Genomic DNA, 18,207 nt, shown 5'->3' with positions numbered 1-18,207 from the left:
ATGATTCTCTCTCACATTGATGTTTCTATCTCTTCCTCCCTCTCCCTTCCTCTCTTAAATCAATAAAGAAATATATATTTAAAAAAATAATAATAAAATAAAGAAAAGGGGGCTGCAATCCATCCTAAGAACCCCCGGCAGCAAAGGCTCCATCTGCTGACCCTGCCTTGTGATGAGATAGGTATCTGCCAAGAGGGGCACCTCAATCTAATTCAAATAAAGGGTCTATATAGGCTAATGATGGCCCTGCCTATGATCAGGGAGCTATCATTACCTCATTTTACAGATGAGGAAGCCAAGGCAGCAGGCAGTTAACTGGCATAAAAACAGGTCCAGAAAGCACCAAGATTTCTCCTCTAGAAACAGCTCTAAATGCCCACTGAATGATGATTGGATAGATAAAAGTGGTATAGCCTACAATGGAATATTATTTAGCCACAATATTGTATGATTCTATTTATATGAAATGTCCAGAATGGGTAAATCCATAGAGACAGTAAATAGATCAGTAGTTGCCAGCGGCCAGGGGTAGGGGAGAATGGGGGGTGACTAATGGACATGGGACTTGGAAGGAGGAATGAAAATGTTGGAAACTGACTGTGGTGATGGTTGCACAACTCTCTGAATACATTACAAACCCCTGAATTAATTGTACATTTAAAATAGCTAAATTGTGCAATTATATTTATTCCCATCACCATTTATCCCCTCTGTAAATTATATCTTAATAAAGCTGTTATTTAAAAGGAAAAAAGTCCAGCTGGCATGGCTCAGTGGTTGAGCGTTGACCTATGAACCAGGAGTTCATGGTTCAAACTCACGGTTCAATTCCCCATAAGGACACATGCCTGGGTTGCAGGCTCGATCCCCAGTGTGGGGCCTGCAGGAGGCAGCCGATCAATGATTCTCTCTCATCATTGATGTTTCTATCTCTCTCTCCCTCTCCTTTCCTCTCTGAAATCAATAGAAATATGTTTAAAAAAATAAAATAAAAGGAAAAAAGATTTGTACTCTGGTAACTGTACACCACTTCACAAGAGCTGTCAACCCTTCACCCAGGCAGGCCTGTCAACACCTCACAACCCATCCAAGGAATTCCTGAATTAATACTCTGCCAGTGAATTAATACAAAGACCCATTTTTTTTACCTGGTCCTTTTCTTATATTAAATTCATTTTTCACACCAGCAGGGCAGGTTGGATTCCAGACTCCCCTATTTTCTGGGAAAAAGCGTCCCTGAAGACTTGTCAACATTTAAAGATCATCATTTAAGACTAACCTTGAGAATGGAGGGTTTCTGTTTACAGCTCGGTGGGGCTGCCCTAGTGGCGAGCATATGGCACAGCGTTCTGCAGGCCTCTTGATCCTACCTACCCTGAGGTTATTGGATCCTTAAAGTAATGTGCGAGGTAAGGAATTTGCATGATTTCACTTCAAGGCAAAATGTGAAACTGTACCCATGTTTTTGTTGCATTGGTTCAATCTGTATTGACAATGACAACCCTATGTGATTATCTTTCTTTTATGGAGAGGTTGGCAACTTGTCTAAAGGCACACAGCAAATAAGTGATGGAGCCTGAGTCTGTCCAGATCTGAAGCTGGGGCTCCACCGCCCCCCAGTTCTTCTGGTCACTTCAAAGTCTCCTCCTCTCTGAGTTTCAAGTGGAAAGCATTGATGGGATCCAGACAGGCAAGTGTTGAGACAGCTACTCTCAAAAGGACGTGGTATTCCTTTCTTAAAAGTATTTGGTTGGTCTACGTACGAATGAACACACACACACACACACACACACACACACACACAGGGTTTGGTCTAGGAATTAAAACCTTAGATTTGTTTAAGCCGATGATTGCCTGATGGAAGGGAGCTGGAGGTTGGGGAAGGCATTAATAAGTACAAATTGGCAGTTACAGAATAGTCACAGGCATGTAGGTACAGCATAGGGAATATTGTCAATAATATTATAATAACTATGTATGGTGTCAAGTGGGTACTAGACTTATAGGGGGATCACTTTGTAAGTTAAATTAATGTCTAATCACTACGCTATACACCTGAAATGAATAATAATTGAATATCAAATGTAACTGAAAGAAAATTTTTTTAATTTAAAAACAATTTGGCCCAGCCAGTGTAGCTCAATGGTTGAGCATCGACCTATGAACCAGGAGGTCACTGTTGGATTCCTGGTCAGGGCATATGCCTAGGTTGCGGGCTCGATCCCCAGTGCGGGGCCTGTAGGAGGCAGGTGCAAGAGGCAGCTGACCAATGATTCTTTCATTGATGTTTCTATATCTCTCTCCCTCTCCCTTCCTCTCTGAAATAAGAAAACTATATTTTAAAAAATAAATAAAAAGAACAATTTAGAGCCTATGAGCTTTTTAAGTTTTATAAACCTGGGACAGTTTGGATTTAAATAACTTTTGGCCACCCCGGGGCCACTCGCTCTCATTTTTCTTTTGTGCACTTGTGTGTAATGGAACAGGACCCAAGCAGACCCCCTGAGCTCTGTGCCCTCACTTCTCTGAACCTGCCTCTGCATGTATTGAAAGAGAAAAATGGCTGACCAATGTCACCCCAATAAATGTTATAAAAATTTAAAAAGCCCTAACCGGTTTGGCTCAGTGGATAGAGCCTCAGCCTGTGGACTGAAAGGTCCCAGGTTAGATTCTAGTCAAGGGCATGTACCTTGATTGCGGGCACATCCCCAGTAGGAGGTGTGCAGGAGGCAGCTGATCGATGTTTCTCTCTCATCGATGTTTCTAACTCTCTATCCCTCTCTCTTCCTCTCTGTAAAAAATCAATAAAATATATTTTAAAATAAAATAAAAATAAATGGAAAACCGTGCCCCCCTGTCCACCTCACTGCACCATAGTCAAGTTCAAATGGGATAAAGCAGGGCTTGACAAACTACAGCCCCTGGGCCATGTCTGGTCTATTTCCTGGTTTGTATAGCTAGGGGTTAAGAATGGTTTTAACATCTTTTTAATGGTTGAAAACAATCAGAAGAATAATATTTCATGACATGTGAAAATTATGTAAACTTCACATTTCAGTGTCCATGAATAAGGTTTTATTGTAATGTGGCCACTCCCATTCATCTACTTATTGTCTGTGGCTGTTACAGTGGCAGAGAGAAGTAGTTGGGAGAGACTCTATGGCCAGCAGCAAAGTCCCAACTATTTCTGAATTAGGCCTTTATAAAAAAGACTTCTGGCCTCTGGATAAAGGATGCTTTCAGTAAAACAGCACATGCCATAGAAATATCAGCTATTATCTAGTCTTCCGTATTATCAATGTCCCTAACATACACGCCAAACTTTCTTTAACCTATAATTTTGAACTATTCGATTCATTTGTGACCATGCATTTTTCTTCTATAAGATATTTCAAAACATTAACCGAAAAAATGAAATATAGGAAAAAATACTCAAGACATTGTCATAGGACAGAGATTCTTGATGTAAAAGGAATACTTTTAGATAAAGACAAGCTAAGCTTATACTCATTAACTTGGCCATAAAACTAAATAACAGAAAAGACAAAAGATGTTCAACCTAGTTAGTAATAAAGAAGCCCAAATTAAATACAAGATGTTTTCACCCAGATGATTGGCCATGGTTAGAAATTAGAAAGGTGTACTCAGTGATGGAGAAGATGCAGGACCATGGATATACATTTCACATGGAATGCTTCCCTGAGTAGTAATTTTAACTTTCAGGTTTAACTTAAAACGTCTTTAAATTTACACACACACACGCATTTGGAACAAAATAACAATATTTTCCATTATTTGTTCACAAATATTGCATGAGTGTCAAATAATTGCCAGACTATGGGAAAGAATTTAGATTTGATATCATTGCAATGGAAAGCCATCGAAGTGTTTTAAGCAGGGAATGGCTCCATCAGATTTACACCTTTTAAAAATATCTCTTTGGCTGCTGGCTGGAGATTTATCCGTGGAGCGGAGACCAGTTAACAGACTTTGGCACTGAAAGATGAAAGTACATGAAGTAAAATATGCAAGTTACCAAAGGGTACCACCCATTGCCCAGCACTGTCTTCTTTCTTCCCATCACAACCTTTAGTGTATTTTTCCAACTTTTCACCATGACATGTGGGCCCAAAGTAGACTTCTAGGCTGGCCGTCCAACGCAAGTATAATATGAGGCACATATGCAATTTAAAATTTCCTAGGAGTCACATTTTAGCAGGTAAAAATCCGTTTCTCAAGAAGTAGAGTTACCAAGTGATCCAACAATTCTACTACTAGATATATATCCAAGAGAACTGAAAATTTGTCCACACGAAAACTTGTACATGAATGTTCACAGCCACTTTATTCATACTATAGCCAAAACATGGATGCAACCCAGATGTTCACCAACTCTGGAATGGATAAACAAAATGTGATATATAACTACAAATAGACTTATTCAACCATAGAAGGAATGAAGCACTGATATATGCTACATTTTAAGTTAAAGAAGCCAGTTACAGCCCTAGCCGTTTTGGCTCACTGGATAGAGCGTCCGCCTGCTGACGAAAAGGTCCCGGGTTTGATTCCAGCCAAGGGCATGGGCTTGATGCCCAGTAGAGGGTGTGTAAGAGGCAGCAGATCAATGATTCTCATCATTGATGTTTCTCTCTCTCTTTCCCTCTCCCTTCCTCTCTGAAATTAATAAAGAAATATATTTTTAAAAAAGAAGCCAGTTACAAAGAACATATTGTATACTTCCATTTATATAAAAAGTGCAGAATAGCCCTAGCTGGTTTGGCTCAGTGGATGGAGGAGCGTCGGCCTGCAGACTGAAAGGTCCCGGGTTCGATTCCGGTCAAGGGCATGTACCTTGGTTGTGGGCACATCCCTAGTAGGGGGTGTGCAGGAGGCAGCTGATCAATGTTTCTCTCTCATCGATGTTTCTAACTCTCTATCCCTCTCCCTTCCTCTCTGTAAAAAATCAATAAAATATATTTTTTAAAAAAAAGTGCAGAATAAGCAAATCTAAAGACAGAAAGTAGATTACTGGTTGCCATGGATGGGGGAGGGGCAATGGAAAGCAAATGCTAAAGAATATGGATTTCTTTAGGGAGTGATGAAAACTTCTGGCATTATAATTGTGGCAATGATTGTACAACTTTGTGAATATACTAAAACTCACCAAATTGTACAGGTTAAAAGGGTGAATATTGGACTCATGAGTTATATTTCAATTAAAAATACACGTGCAAGAAGGAAGCTGGTGATATTAATTTTAACCCAATTGTATCCACAATATCATTTCATTAGGTAATTGACATAAAAACTATTTTACATTATTTTTTATAACTAAGTCTTCAAAATCTGGTATATATTTCACACAGTTTATTTCAACTTTAGATGTTAAAATTTCATGGGAAATACTAGCTCTGCATTTAGGTTTTATAAAACTCATCTCATAAAAAGTAGAGTCAAAATGTTATTAGGAACTGTTTAAATGGCATTTTAAAGTATTTTTCAAATTTCCTTTGACAATAATATATTAATTTTTTTAAAGCAGGACAACATATCCAAGTTGTTCCAAACCCACTTAAAGGTTTTCCAATGAACAGAATCAACCATCCATTTTTAAACTTAAATTAAATTACAACTTCAGCTCCTCAGTCCCACTATTTATATTTCAAAGGGTCAATTGCCACGTGGGGCTGGTGGCTCCCATTCTGGGCAGCCCAGATATAGAATATTTCCATCATCACAGAAAGTTCGGTTGGCAGCACTGTCTTTGAGGGTTATTGCGAGGATTAATGGAGTTGATGGATGTAAGTGCTTAGCATAGCGCTGAGCAGCTGTCCAGTTGTCAATATAGTACTAGATACCATGTAGTTATTTCATTGCTACATCCTCCAGGTAGGCCAGTTTTCCTGGCAGGGCAAGGCCCAAGCCTGTCCAGCATGCCTTTCCCTCTCTCTTCCCACTTGTAACTCAGTTCTGCTTCCTAACAATTTTTTAAAAAATATATTTTATTGATTTTTTACAGAGAGGAAGGGAGAGGGACAGAGAGTCAGAAACATCGTTGAGAGATAAACATCAATCAGTTGCCTCCTGCACACCTCTTACTGGGGATGTGCCCGCAACCAAGGTACATGCCCTTGACCGGAATCGAACCTGGGACCTTTCAGTCCGCAGGCTGACGCTCTATTCACTGAGCCAAACTGGTTAGGGCTTCCTAACAATTTTTTTTTAATGTATTTTATTGATTTTTTTACAGAGAAGAAGGGAGAGGGATAGAGAGTTAGAAACATCGATGAGAGAGAAACATCGATCAGCTGCCTCCTGCATGCCCCCCCAGTGGGGATGTGCCCGCAACCAAGGTGCATGCCCTTGACTGGAATCGAACCTGGGACCCTTCAGTCTGCAGGCCGACGCTCTATCCACTGAGCCAAACCGGTTCGGCATCCTAACAATTTTTTAAAATAAATATTTGTATTGATTTCCAAAAAATGAAATATAGGAAAGGAAGGGTGAAGGAAAGATAGAAACATCAATTATGAGAGAGAATCATTGATTGGCTGCCTCCTATACACCTGCAACCCAGGCAATGTGCTCCCACTGGGAATCGAACCATGACCTCTTGGTTCATAGATCTACGTTCAAGCACTGAGCCACACTGTCAGGGCCTAAAAACTTTTTAAAAAATATATTGTTATTGATTTCAGAGAGGAAGGGCGAGGGAGATAGAAACATCAATGATGAAGACAGAATCATTGATCGGCTGCCTCCTGCATGCCTCCTACTGGGGGTTGAGCTCTCAACCTGGGCACGTGTCCTTCACCAGAATTGAATCTGGGACCCTTCAGTCCGCAGGCCAATGCTCTATCCACTGAGCCGAACCGGCTAGGGCCTAACCACTCTTAAACGAGCTCTCCACTTCCATCCCCGCATCCACCTCTGCCTGCCCAAGTTCAGGCCACATTCCTCATCGTATCCAGTCCTTTCTCCCTCTACCCTCCCTGGGCCAGTGCAAATTCTTCCTAAGGGCATCCCCACCCATTCTCCACCTCTAAGCCTTTCTTCCTCAGGGAAGGCAGAGTCATCCTTCCAAAACAAAACTGAACTGATTAACTTCCTTTCTTACACCCAGATCTGCTCTAGCTAGAACTCACCCCTCCTGCCGGGCTGCCTTTCCACCAAGACCTGGGAGTGCTTCTAGCCTCAGGCCCTTTCTCCAGATGCCAGAGCCTCTTCCCTCCAACAACCTTTTCCCCATGTTGACACCAGTCACGTTCCTAGAGTCCCCGGTCTCTCCTTATCACTGTACCTTTACTTCTTCACAGCACTTGCCTTTGGTAGCCACTTGGGTGTGACTGATTAAAAGTTTTGAGTTAACAGTGTTATTCCTACTTGATGAGATTTTCTTGAATGAGGGAGGGCCCCACTTGCCTCATTGATCCCTTGTTCCCAGGGCCAAGCACACACAAGTGCCTGTATGTGAGTTCTTTTTTTTGTTTGTTTTTCAGAGAGGAAGAGAGAGGAAGATGGAAACATCAATGATGAGACAGAATCATTGTTTGGCTCCTGCTTCCACCCCTCACACAGGGGATGGAGCCTGCAACCCCGGCATGTGCCCTGACCCAGAATCAAACCGTGACCTCCTGGTTTATAGGTCAACACTCAACCACTGAGCCAGGCTGGCTGGGCTGAGTTCATATTTTTAGGTCGATTTTTAAAAAGTTATTATTTTATTTTTTTCAATTCTCACCTGAGGATATTTTTTCCATTGATTTTTTCAGAGAGAGTGAAAGGGAGAGGTAGAGAAAGAGAGAGAAACATCGATGTGAGAGAGGCACATCAATTGTTGCCTTGTGCATGCACCCCGACCAGGGCCAGGAGCCTGCAACTGAGGTACATGCCCTTGATCAGAATCGAACGCGGGACCGATGCTCTATCCACTGAGCCAAACCAGCTAGGGCTAGATTTTTTTAACAATCTCCACCCTCACCAGGTAGCCCAGATGGTTAGAGCATCATCCCCATATGCTAAGGCTGAGTGTTCGATGCCCAGTCAGGGCACATATAAGAAGCAACCAATGAATGCATAAATAAACAGAATAACAAATCTCTCTCTCAAGTCAATTTATTTAAAAAGTCGGTCTTCATTAGAATGTAGCCTCCATAAGGTAGGAGGCTTGCCCTTATCTGGAGAAAAGACTTAAATATTGCCTGAGGGAACAGACCGATTCATTTGTAGGTTCTAGAGTGCCAAGATGTCTTAGGCAAATGCAGAAAGTACCTTGGTTGCTACCCCATGTGACACCCTTCCTCAATGCTCCCCCTCCAACTCCACACACTCACACAACCTTCTCACCATCTGTGGCTTTTGGAAGGATATGTTCTCCAAGTAGGCAAAGCAAGAGATGGCATCCTCTGCACGGTGAAACAAGAATAAGTACAGGAGGGCCCTAGCTGGTTTGGCTCAGTGGATAGAGCATTGGCCTGCGGACTGAAGGGTCCGGGGTTCAATTCCGGTCAAGGGCACATGCCCAGATTTCGGGCTCGATCCCCAGCAGGAGGTGTGCAGGAGGCAGCTGATCAATGATTCTCCTTCATCATTGATATTTCTATCTTTCTCTCCCTCTCCCTTCCTCTCTGAAGTCAATAAAAAATATATATTTAAAAAGAAAAAGAATATCAATTACTTAAAAAAAAGAATAAGTACAGGAGGAATCTGAAGATGGTGTTTGAATGTCCCTTAGTATCAATTACAAAAGCATGAGAATAAGGGCAGTGAGAGTCAAAGGAGATCGTGGGAGGAAAAGCACCTTGAGAGTTTACGGAGCCGGAGCAAATGTTCAGTCATTTCATGTGAACTTGCATAACTGATGTGATTAGCAGAGGAAAGGAAATGTAATAACATTTCTAAATACAATAGTCAATTCAGCAGTCCCCAATAAGGTGATCTGTTCCTATCTTGGAAGAGGATGGATTTAAAAAGATTATAAGAGTGACTTAAAGGATTTTCAAAGGTAATTATTTGTACCCATAAAGCATTTGTACCAATCCAGCATTTTACTGATCTTGGACTTGGGGTTCTGTGTAGAAGCTCTTTAGCCATTATTCTGATTAGACCTGATAACAACTCACCCTTCTTTGCTTTCCACCCTGCCTATAGCCTCCTTCTCCACATCCATCCTTGTACTAGTTGCTCAAAACACCAATTCCATTTTGATCAATCCAACCAAGTTTCAAAGGAACAAGGCCAAAGGCAAGAGAACAAAACACAGGCAAAAGATAAGGTCAAATGCGTATGCACAAAATACAGGATGGTATACCTAAAACCCTCCAGAGGAAAACCCAAACCAGCTATGGGAAGCAAGATTGCCATAAGGTGGTCAAAAGCAAGATCTATTCTAGACCCTGAAATCAACAGTATTCTTATGAACCCGCAATAAAGTTGGAAAATACAATTCTAAAAAAACAGACCTTGGGAGCGGGAGCAAGGTGGAGAGAGTCAATCAGTAATACTTTCAACAATATAAATTAAAAAACAAACAAACTTGCCTTGTTTCTTGCTGCTGCAATTCCAGGAAAAGTCAGACAGTAACAGTCTGCTTAGGAAGCTGGTGCTGGGGACTTCAGGGAGAGGAGGTTGCTTCCGACGTTTGGGATGAGACCACAGGGCTTTGCGCCTGCGCTTCATTTGCACAGGCATCTGTTTCCCAGGGGCCTTGACTGCTCGGGTGAGTCCTGGAAAGTTCTCTAGGCCTCACAGCCCGTCCGTTCCCAATTCAAAAGGACTTAGCAAAGGAGAGAAAGGGATCTGGTCCCTCCTTCACAACCCTCAGCCTTTTATAGGCCCCTCCCAGCAGGTCCAAAGGCAGAGTCCCTAGAATCTTTGCTTCATTTGCATAGCTTAAAGGTTTACTTAAGGTGTGGCTCCAGAACAACAACAACAAACAAACAATGGTACTATAAAGAAAGTTCGAAGCATCTACCTTGTTTTGTTTTTCTTTTGAAGTATGGTGCAAAAGACCTTCCATTCGAACTTTCACTCCAAATATTCACTATGGCACTTTGTTAAATAGATACATAGATGATAGATAGATAGATAGATAGATAGACAGAGTAAATTTAGCAATGATCAAAATAAGTGTCTGCTATTTAAACATGAGCATTTCATCTTACCCATTCCTTCCCTGAATACTTAGCTCTTAATTCGGTCCCGGTGTGGCTTTTGCCTTGTACCTTGGTGGCTACTGAATCAAGCTCACTTTAGATAATATCCTTATAATTTTTATTTTTTATTTTATTTTATTTTTTTATTTAATATGGAACGCTTCACGAATTTGCGTGTCATCCTTGTGCAGGGGCCATGCTAATCTTCTCTGTATCGTTCCAATTTTAGTATATGTGCTGCCGAAGCGAGCACATATTTTTTTTTCATTTTTAAATATATTTTATTGATTTTTTTTACAGAGAGGAAGGGAGAGGGATAGAGAGTTAGAAACATCAGTGAGAGAGAAACATCGATCAGCTGCCGCCTCCGGCATACCCCCTACTGGGGATGTGCCTGCAACCAAGGTACATGCCCTTGACCGGAATCGAACCTGGGACCCTTCAGTTTGCAGGCCGACGCTCTATCATCTGAGCCAAACCTGTCAAGGCATCCTTATAATTTTTAACATATTATTTAATTGTTCAATTACATAACAGTACAAGCTTTTTGCATGGTTTAAGAAAACATAATTTAACATAACATAATTGTATGCCACACATACTGTACAATATTGAGGCATCCTTCACATCACTCCCACCAATGAGTTCATTAATGTGAACTAATCAGGTCATTTTAAAGGCTTTCTATTTTGCAGAAAATTTTTAGTAGGTTGTTATGTGGGAGGTTAGGAATGTTTTTTTTTTGTTTTTTTTTGTTTTGTTTTTTTTTTAGGAATGTTTTAATAATATGTTTAAGGAGCATATTAGGTGGGAACGCATTATTATTCTTTTTTTTAAAAAAAACAATGGGGCCCTAACTGATTTGGCTCAGTGGATAGGATGTCGGCCTGCGGACTGAAGGGTTCCGGGTTCGATTCTGCTCAAGGGCATGTACCTTGGTTGAGGGCACATCCCCAGTAGGGGGTGTGCAGGAGGCAGCTGATCGATGTTCCTCTCTCATCGATGTTTCTAACTCTCTATCCCTCTCCCTTCCTCTCTGTAAAAAATCAATAAAATATATTTTTTTAAAAAAACAATGGGAGCCCGGCCGGCATGGCTCAGTGGTTGAGCATTGACCTATGAATCAGAAGGTCACCATTACATTCCTGGTCAGGGCACATGCCCAGGTTGCGGGCTCGATCCCCAGTGTGGGTCATGCAGGAGGCAGCCTATCAATGTTTCTCTCTCATCATTGATGTTTCTATCTCTCCCTCTCCCTTCCTCTCTGAAATCAATAAAAATATATTTTAAAAAATAAATAAATAATGGGATATACTAACAGCAACAACAAGAACATACTAGAAACAACCCAAGTGGCCATCAACAGGAGGATGGCTAAATTATCTACACTAATAAAAGACAAAGATGCTAATTGACCGTACCTTCGCTATGCCCACCAGCCAATCAGAGCACCTATATGCAAATTAACCCAACCAAGTTGGCAGTTAATTTGCATATACCAGCTGGGAGCGAAGACTCAAGACAACGTGGAAGTGAAGTGCTGCAGAAGGGAGCAAAGTAGAGGCGGTGGAGGCGGGAGGGAAGCCAGCCCGGTGGCAAGGCTGGAGCGAAGCCCTCCTCAGTGGGTTTCGCTCCCTTCTCTGCTTCGCTCCAGCTGCAGGAAGCCCTATTCTTGCAGGAATCTTCCTGCAATGGGCCTCTAGTTTGAACTATAATCATGCAATGGATTCCTCTACAGCAATAAAAATGAACAAATTATTGAGACATGCAACAACGTGTATGATTCTACTTATATGAAATATAAGAAGAGGCAAAACTACTCAGTGTTGCTAGAACCTGGAATCACGGTGACAATTGGATGGGAAGTGGGTGCTGCCTGGGATGGGCCCTGAGGGAACCTTTGGGTGCTGGAAATGTTCTATCAGTTGGTGTTGATATGCATGGTGCTTGTGGGATGGGAATGTATGCGAAAAGTCATCAAGCAGAACATTCAAGATTAGCGCCCTGTACTGTATGTAAGTCCATTCTTGGTGTTCATGATAGTTGGCTAGGGGGCCATTTTTTTTGGGGGTGGGGGGTCATCTTAAACAGCTAACCCGGCCAGCATGGCACAGTGCTTGAGCATTGACCCATGAACCAGGAGGTCATGCTTCAATTCCTCATCGGGGCACATGGCCCGGCTTGTGGGCTCCATCCCCAATGTGGGGTGTGCAGAAGGCAGTGATCAGTGAATCTCTCTCATCAGTGATGTTTCTATTTCTCTCTTCCTATTCCTTCCTCTCTGAAATAAATTAAAAAATGTTTTTTTAAAAATGCCCAGCTGGCCCTGACCGGTTTGGCTCAGTGGATAGAGCGTCGGCTTGCGGACTGAAGGGTCCCAGGTTCGATTCCGGTCAAGGGCATATACCTTGGTTGCGGGCACATCCCCGGTGCGGGGTGTGCGGGAGGCAGCTGATCGATGTTTCTCTCTCATCAATGTTTCTAACTCTCTATCCCTCTCCCTTCCTCTCTGTAAAAAATCAATAAAATATATTTAAAAAAAAAAAATGCCCAGCTGGTGAGCACAGTGGTTGAGCATTAACTTATGAGCCAGGAGGACACGGTTTCATTTCTGGTCAGAGCACATGTCCAGGTTGCAGTCTCAATCCCCAGTAGGGGGTGTGTAGGAGGCAGCCCATCAATAATTCTCTCTCATCATTGATGTTTCTATCTCTATCTCCCTCTCCCTTCCTCTCTGAAATCAATAAAAATATATTTAAAAAATAAATAAATACATAAATAAATAAATCCCTTCCAATGTTGATGTGTAAAATCTGCTGTGGATATAACCATTAGTTAAACATGCAACTACGTGACTAATAACTACTCACAAAAGGACACTCTGGCTTGACAAACTGCTACTCCCTCCAAAATCCCTCACACCTCTCTACTGTAGGCCCTCTGCTGCAGTCACAGCTCTATACCTTTGTTCTAGTCATTCTATGGCCTGCAGGTAGAATCCTGGTCCTTTTTCTGGGTCTTGCTCAAACTGACCTTCTGAAGTGACCTTCCTCACTCTCTATACCAGTGGTTCTCAACCTTGGCTACACATTAGAAACACCTGGGACTCTTTTTAAAATCCTGATTTCTGGGCTTCATCCTCTGGAAATTCTGTTTCTTTGTTACTAATGTTGTGGCCCCAACCCATGACAAAGAAACAGAATTTCCAGAGGATGAGACCCAGAAATCAGGATTTTAAAAAGATTCCCAGGTGATTCTAATTCGCAGCCAAGGTTGAAAACCACTGTTCTATGCCCTACTCCAACTCCAACCCCTAAATAACTGATTATTTCCACCTCTGGCTTTGTTCTAACTACAAGATGAGTACGTTTTAGATCTAGAGATCAGCTGTACAACATAGAGCCTGTAATTAAACACCATGCTTTCACTTAAAAATTTGTTAAAAGGGGACGGTGGGGGTAAGGGGAAGAGATCAACCAAAGGATTTGTATGCTGCCGGAAGCTGGTCCATCCTTGCTGCTTGACACAGTCGCTGCAGGGAAGAAACATCTGCACAGCATGTTTCAAGGGACCTGGTGTATATGGCATACTGTTCTTAATATGTTTGCTCACCTTCTTGGCGCTATGTGTTTTAACCAAGGTCACCTCTCTGAGAAAGGTTGTTTCCCCAGGTAAGGATGTTTCCCTGAAGTTAGGGAGGGAATAAAACCCCTTAACTAAATGTCAGGCGGGTAGTAAATCACTTTAACTATGAACAATCACCCTTAAGCTACATAATCTTTACTCCCTGGAATGAAGATAAGAAATGCCCTAACCTTTGGAATAGAAATTGACAGGATTAAAATCAACTGGTATGAATATAGATGTAACAAGACAATAAAAGACAGAACCTGGCTGGAGATCCTGACCAGAACTTGGCTAGAGAACCTGGCTAGGCTGCTGATGAACTGAATGCTGTCTTCATGTTATTCCTTCTTTGCCGACTCTGTCCACACCTATGGGGAACCCCTGGACCTGCTGGGGCTGGCCCCCAACAGTATGCATGCATATAAGCCAAACCAATGGACATGGACAACAGGGGGATGAGAGCATGAGGTGTGTGTGCGGGGAGGGGGGGAGTGTTAATGAGGGGATGAGGACACATTTGTAATACCCTAACCAATAAAGAAATTAAAGATGAAAAAAGAAAAGAGCCGTAACCGGTTTGGCTCAGTGGATAGAGTGTCAGCCTGCGGACTGAAAGGTCCCAGGTTCGATTCCGATCAAGGGCAGGTACCTTGGTTGCGGGCACATTCCCAGTGGGGGGTGTGCAGGAGGCAGCTGATCTATGTTTCTCTCTCATTGATGTTTCTGACTCTCTATCCCTCTCCCTTCCGCTCTGTAAAAAATCAATAAAATATAATTTTTAAAAAAGGAAAAGAAAAATGCAACTTGGAAAACAAAACAAAAAGGATAGGTCTCAGGTTAAGTGTTCTTGCCACAAATAAAATAAGTAAAGCAAGGGGATACAAGAAATCTTTGATGGAGGATGAATATGTTTATTGCCTTGATTGTGGCAATAGTATCATGTATATATGCATATGTCCAAACTCATCAAAATGTATACATTAGCCCAGCTGGTGTGGCTCAGTTGGTTGGAGCTTCGTGCCATACACTGAAAGGTTGTGGGTTCAATTCCTGGTCAGGGCACATAGCTAGGTTGTGGGTTTGGTCCCTGTTCAGGGTGCATGTGGGAGGCACCTAATCAATGTTTGTCTCTCACATCGATGTTTCTCTTCCTCTCCCTTCCCCTCTCTCTAAAATCAGTAAGTGTGTCCTCCGGTGAGGATTATATACATTTGAACATTAAGTATACAAAAGAGCTGAAAAAAAGCATGTGATAGAAAAATAAATATAATGAAATAGTGATTTGCACATTATAGTAATGGAAGTTTATAAAAATATATCTTTCAAACCCACTATTTTGAGCTTCATGTCACTTTCAGTTTGTATTCAAAGTACATGCCATAACAGCAAGAAGGAAGGGAGGAAAGAAGGAAGGATGGAAGGAAGGATGGAAGGAAGGAAGGGAGAAAATGAGGACAATGTGGACATGATTTAGCAGTGAAACTTTCACTAATTCATTCCTTTTTTCAACAAGTATTTACTGAACCTCTCATATGTGCCTGACATTGTGCTGGATCCTGGGAATAGTGTTAGCCAAATAAGTCTAGCAACCACTTCCAGAAATAGGAGAGCTCCTGGAACTGATAAGGGTTTAAAGGGCTAATCAAAGTCAATGGAACTCATTTCTGTCAAAATACAATTATTTTCGGCTGTGTGCATGATGCCACCAGCAGGGGATGATTCATCTGGAAGCGTTCCGTTGGCCTTATGTTCTCATGGGAGAGACAGACAAGAAGTGAATCTATCTCTAGGTGCCAGGAAGAGAAGCAAGGCAGGCTAAGGGAAGAGAGAGGCAGAGGGGGCCCTTCCAGAGATGGCGGTCCAGGAGCACTTCCTAAGGAGGGGCCATAGAAAGTAAGAGCCAGCCCAGCTCATGTGGCTCAGTGGTTGAGCTTTTTTTTTTTTTTTTAATATATTTTATTGATTTTTTACAGAGAGGAAGGGAGAAAGAGAGGGAGAGAGAGGTAGAAACATTGATTCAGCTGCCTCCTGCACACTCCCCACTGGGGATGCGCCCGCAACCAAAGTACATGCCCTTGATGGGAATTGAACCCGGGACCCTCCAGTCCGCAGGCTGACGCTCTATCCACTGAGCCAAACTGATCAGGGCTCAGTGGTTGAGCTTTGACCTATGAACCAGGAGGTCACATACCGGGGTTGCAGGCTTGATCTCCGGCAGGGAGTGTGCAGGAGGCAGCTGATAAATGATTCTCTCTCATCATTGATGTTTCTCTTTCTCCCTCTCCCTCTCTGAAATCAATAAAAATATATTTTAAAAAAGAAAGTAAGAGTCCAGTGGTCCTGGTGTTACTGACTACCAGCTCTGCTACTGCCAGGGAAGGCCTCTCGGTGCCTCAGCCTTTGGGTTCTGGGAAATGGAGATATTGACGATAGCCCCCTGGGGTTGCTCAGATGGAAGGAAGCTATACACAGAGAACCTGAGCTTTGGCTGTCACTGTCATGAGTACTTACCGGGCAGGAAGCCCTGTGTCTCTAGGACCCTTCTTTCAGATTCTGACATTGTGTCACAGATGGAGAAAGGTCAACTCACCTCTATTCAGAATGTCCAAGATAATAATAATAATAATAATTATTATTATTATTATTATTATTTGTTCAGATGTTTAGTTAATCTCCCCGACTCATCTGTCAGCTCCATAAAGCAGGAAGAGCTTCCGCGGCCTCCTTACCACCCCTCCGGGCCTGCACAATTTGGGGCTCAAAAGCAATTTGGTGAACAAATGAATCAATCTAGAGACAAGATGTGAGAAAATGCCCCATGTTGTTTTTTTACCTTAGAAGCCACTTGGAATAGAACTGGAGCAGGCAGGGCCTGGGACGGGAATAGGGGGAGGAGTGCCCATCTCTTCCACCTTCTCTGTCGCCCTACCCCAGCATTCAGTAGGAGTTCAAGGGGTGTGTGTGGAATGAGTGGACGTCCTGCCTGTCCCATTTCATTTCCAAGATAGAAGCACACTTGCATGTCCCATACATAGTGTTTACTCACATCCTGTCTTCAGATTCTTTCTTTTTAAATCCTTGTTGGAGGATATGTTTATTGATTTTAGAGAGAAGGGGGGGGGAGAGAGAGAGAGAGAGAGAGAGAGAGAGAGAGAGAGAGAGAGAGAGAGAAACATCAATCAGTTGCCTCTCAAGCATGCCCCAACCAGGAACCAAACCCACAACCTAGGAATGTCCTTGACCGGAACCAAGCCTATTGTTGTAGGCAGCAGAACTGCATCACGTGTTAGACCCATGAAGTCTGACTGGACCTGGATTCCGCAACCTCGGTACTTGAGTTCTGGCCAGGAAAGAATTCAGAGCCAAGACCCAACCTGTAAGAGAACATTTATTGGGTAAATCACAGAGGTACAAAAAGTATTTCCTAGAAGAAATAGGCTTAGGAAACAAGTTATAGAGGTAAAGGAAGGGCCCACGGGGCTTGGGAGTGAGGAAGCTGATGGTAGCATGTCTGAGGGGTGGGGGAGAGAGTAGGAAAAGGCTCTGATGGGCTCCTGGAAGGGAGAGTGCACTGGGCCCTCCACCCTAAGTGTCTTAAGGGTGGAGATTTTAGGGGAGATCCCAGGGGAAGATCTCAATAGAATAAATACCCAGCAGTTTTCCAGGTGTGTCCTTTCAGGGTTGTGGTCTCCACTGAGACCACAGGGTTGATTGGTCTGCATTAGGGCAGGGAGTCAGTATTAATGCAGCTGGTTCTGAAGCAGCTGTGGCTGGTTTTGTTGTTCTTCTGGGTCTGGAGTTGAAATGCAACTGAGGCCGAGATGTTATCTCTAAGGAGGATAGGCCAGGGGCTCCAAACTCCATGGCCAGCAGTATGCTAGGGGAGGAAAGGTCACCCTGGGGGCAAGGGCCCACCCTACCTTTTGTCCTTTGCTCGGCAGCCAGGGCTTTCCACCCTGATGACCTTCTGTACCTGGCCCATTGCCCCTGTTTTGCTCATATCTGTCTAACTGCCTACCACATACCCCCATCAGGGATCTTGGCTCTGAATCCTTTCAGAGAAAGGGGGCGCGGGATCTCTTCTGTTGCTGCGTGAGGCCTGGGCGCGGAAGGAGGTGGTGATGATGTCTAGAGGTGGTATTCCCTGAGGAGGAGTAGGGCTTGTAACCTGGTGGAGACAAATTGTGTTACAAATTTTAATATTATTGGGGCAAAAGCTAGAATGACAAGAATTATGACAAATGGTCTGGTTGTAGGAAAGACGTCTTAGTTTTCACTAATTCCATCGAAGGATGAGAGAAAAGTGAAACATTAGTTTGGAGGATTGTAGCCAAATATTTAAGAAAACTAGATAAATTTAGGGCTCAGTTCAATTCATAAATGAAAAATAAAAATTTCAAGATAATTAACTGGATTAGAATTT

The 18,207-nt window shown here is 42.7% G+C and overlaps 1 non-coding gene across 1 annotated transcript; it reads right to left on the bottom strand.

Annotated features, from left to right (window-relative positions):
* Positions 1 to 10,303: 10,303 nt before the first annotated feature.
* LOC118657276 lies at positions 10,304 to 10,410 on the bottom strand. The gene has a single exon (XR_004967971.1). It is a non-coding gene; the product is annotated as a U6 spliceosomal RNA (small nuclear RNA).
* Positions 10,411 to 18,207: the final 7,797 nt, after the last annotated feature.

The sequence above is a fragment of the Myotis myotis genome, unplaced genomic scaffold, assembly GCF_014108235.1.
Source record: "Myotis myotis isolate mMyoMyo1 unplaced genomic scaffold, mMyoMyo1.p scaffold_m19_p_5, whole genome shotgun sequence".
NCBI lineage: Eukaryota > Metazoa > Chordata > Mammalia > Chiroptera > Vespertilionidae > Myotis > Myotis myotis.
This window is presented reverse-complemented; position numbering and strand designations above follow the sequence as displayed.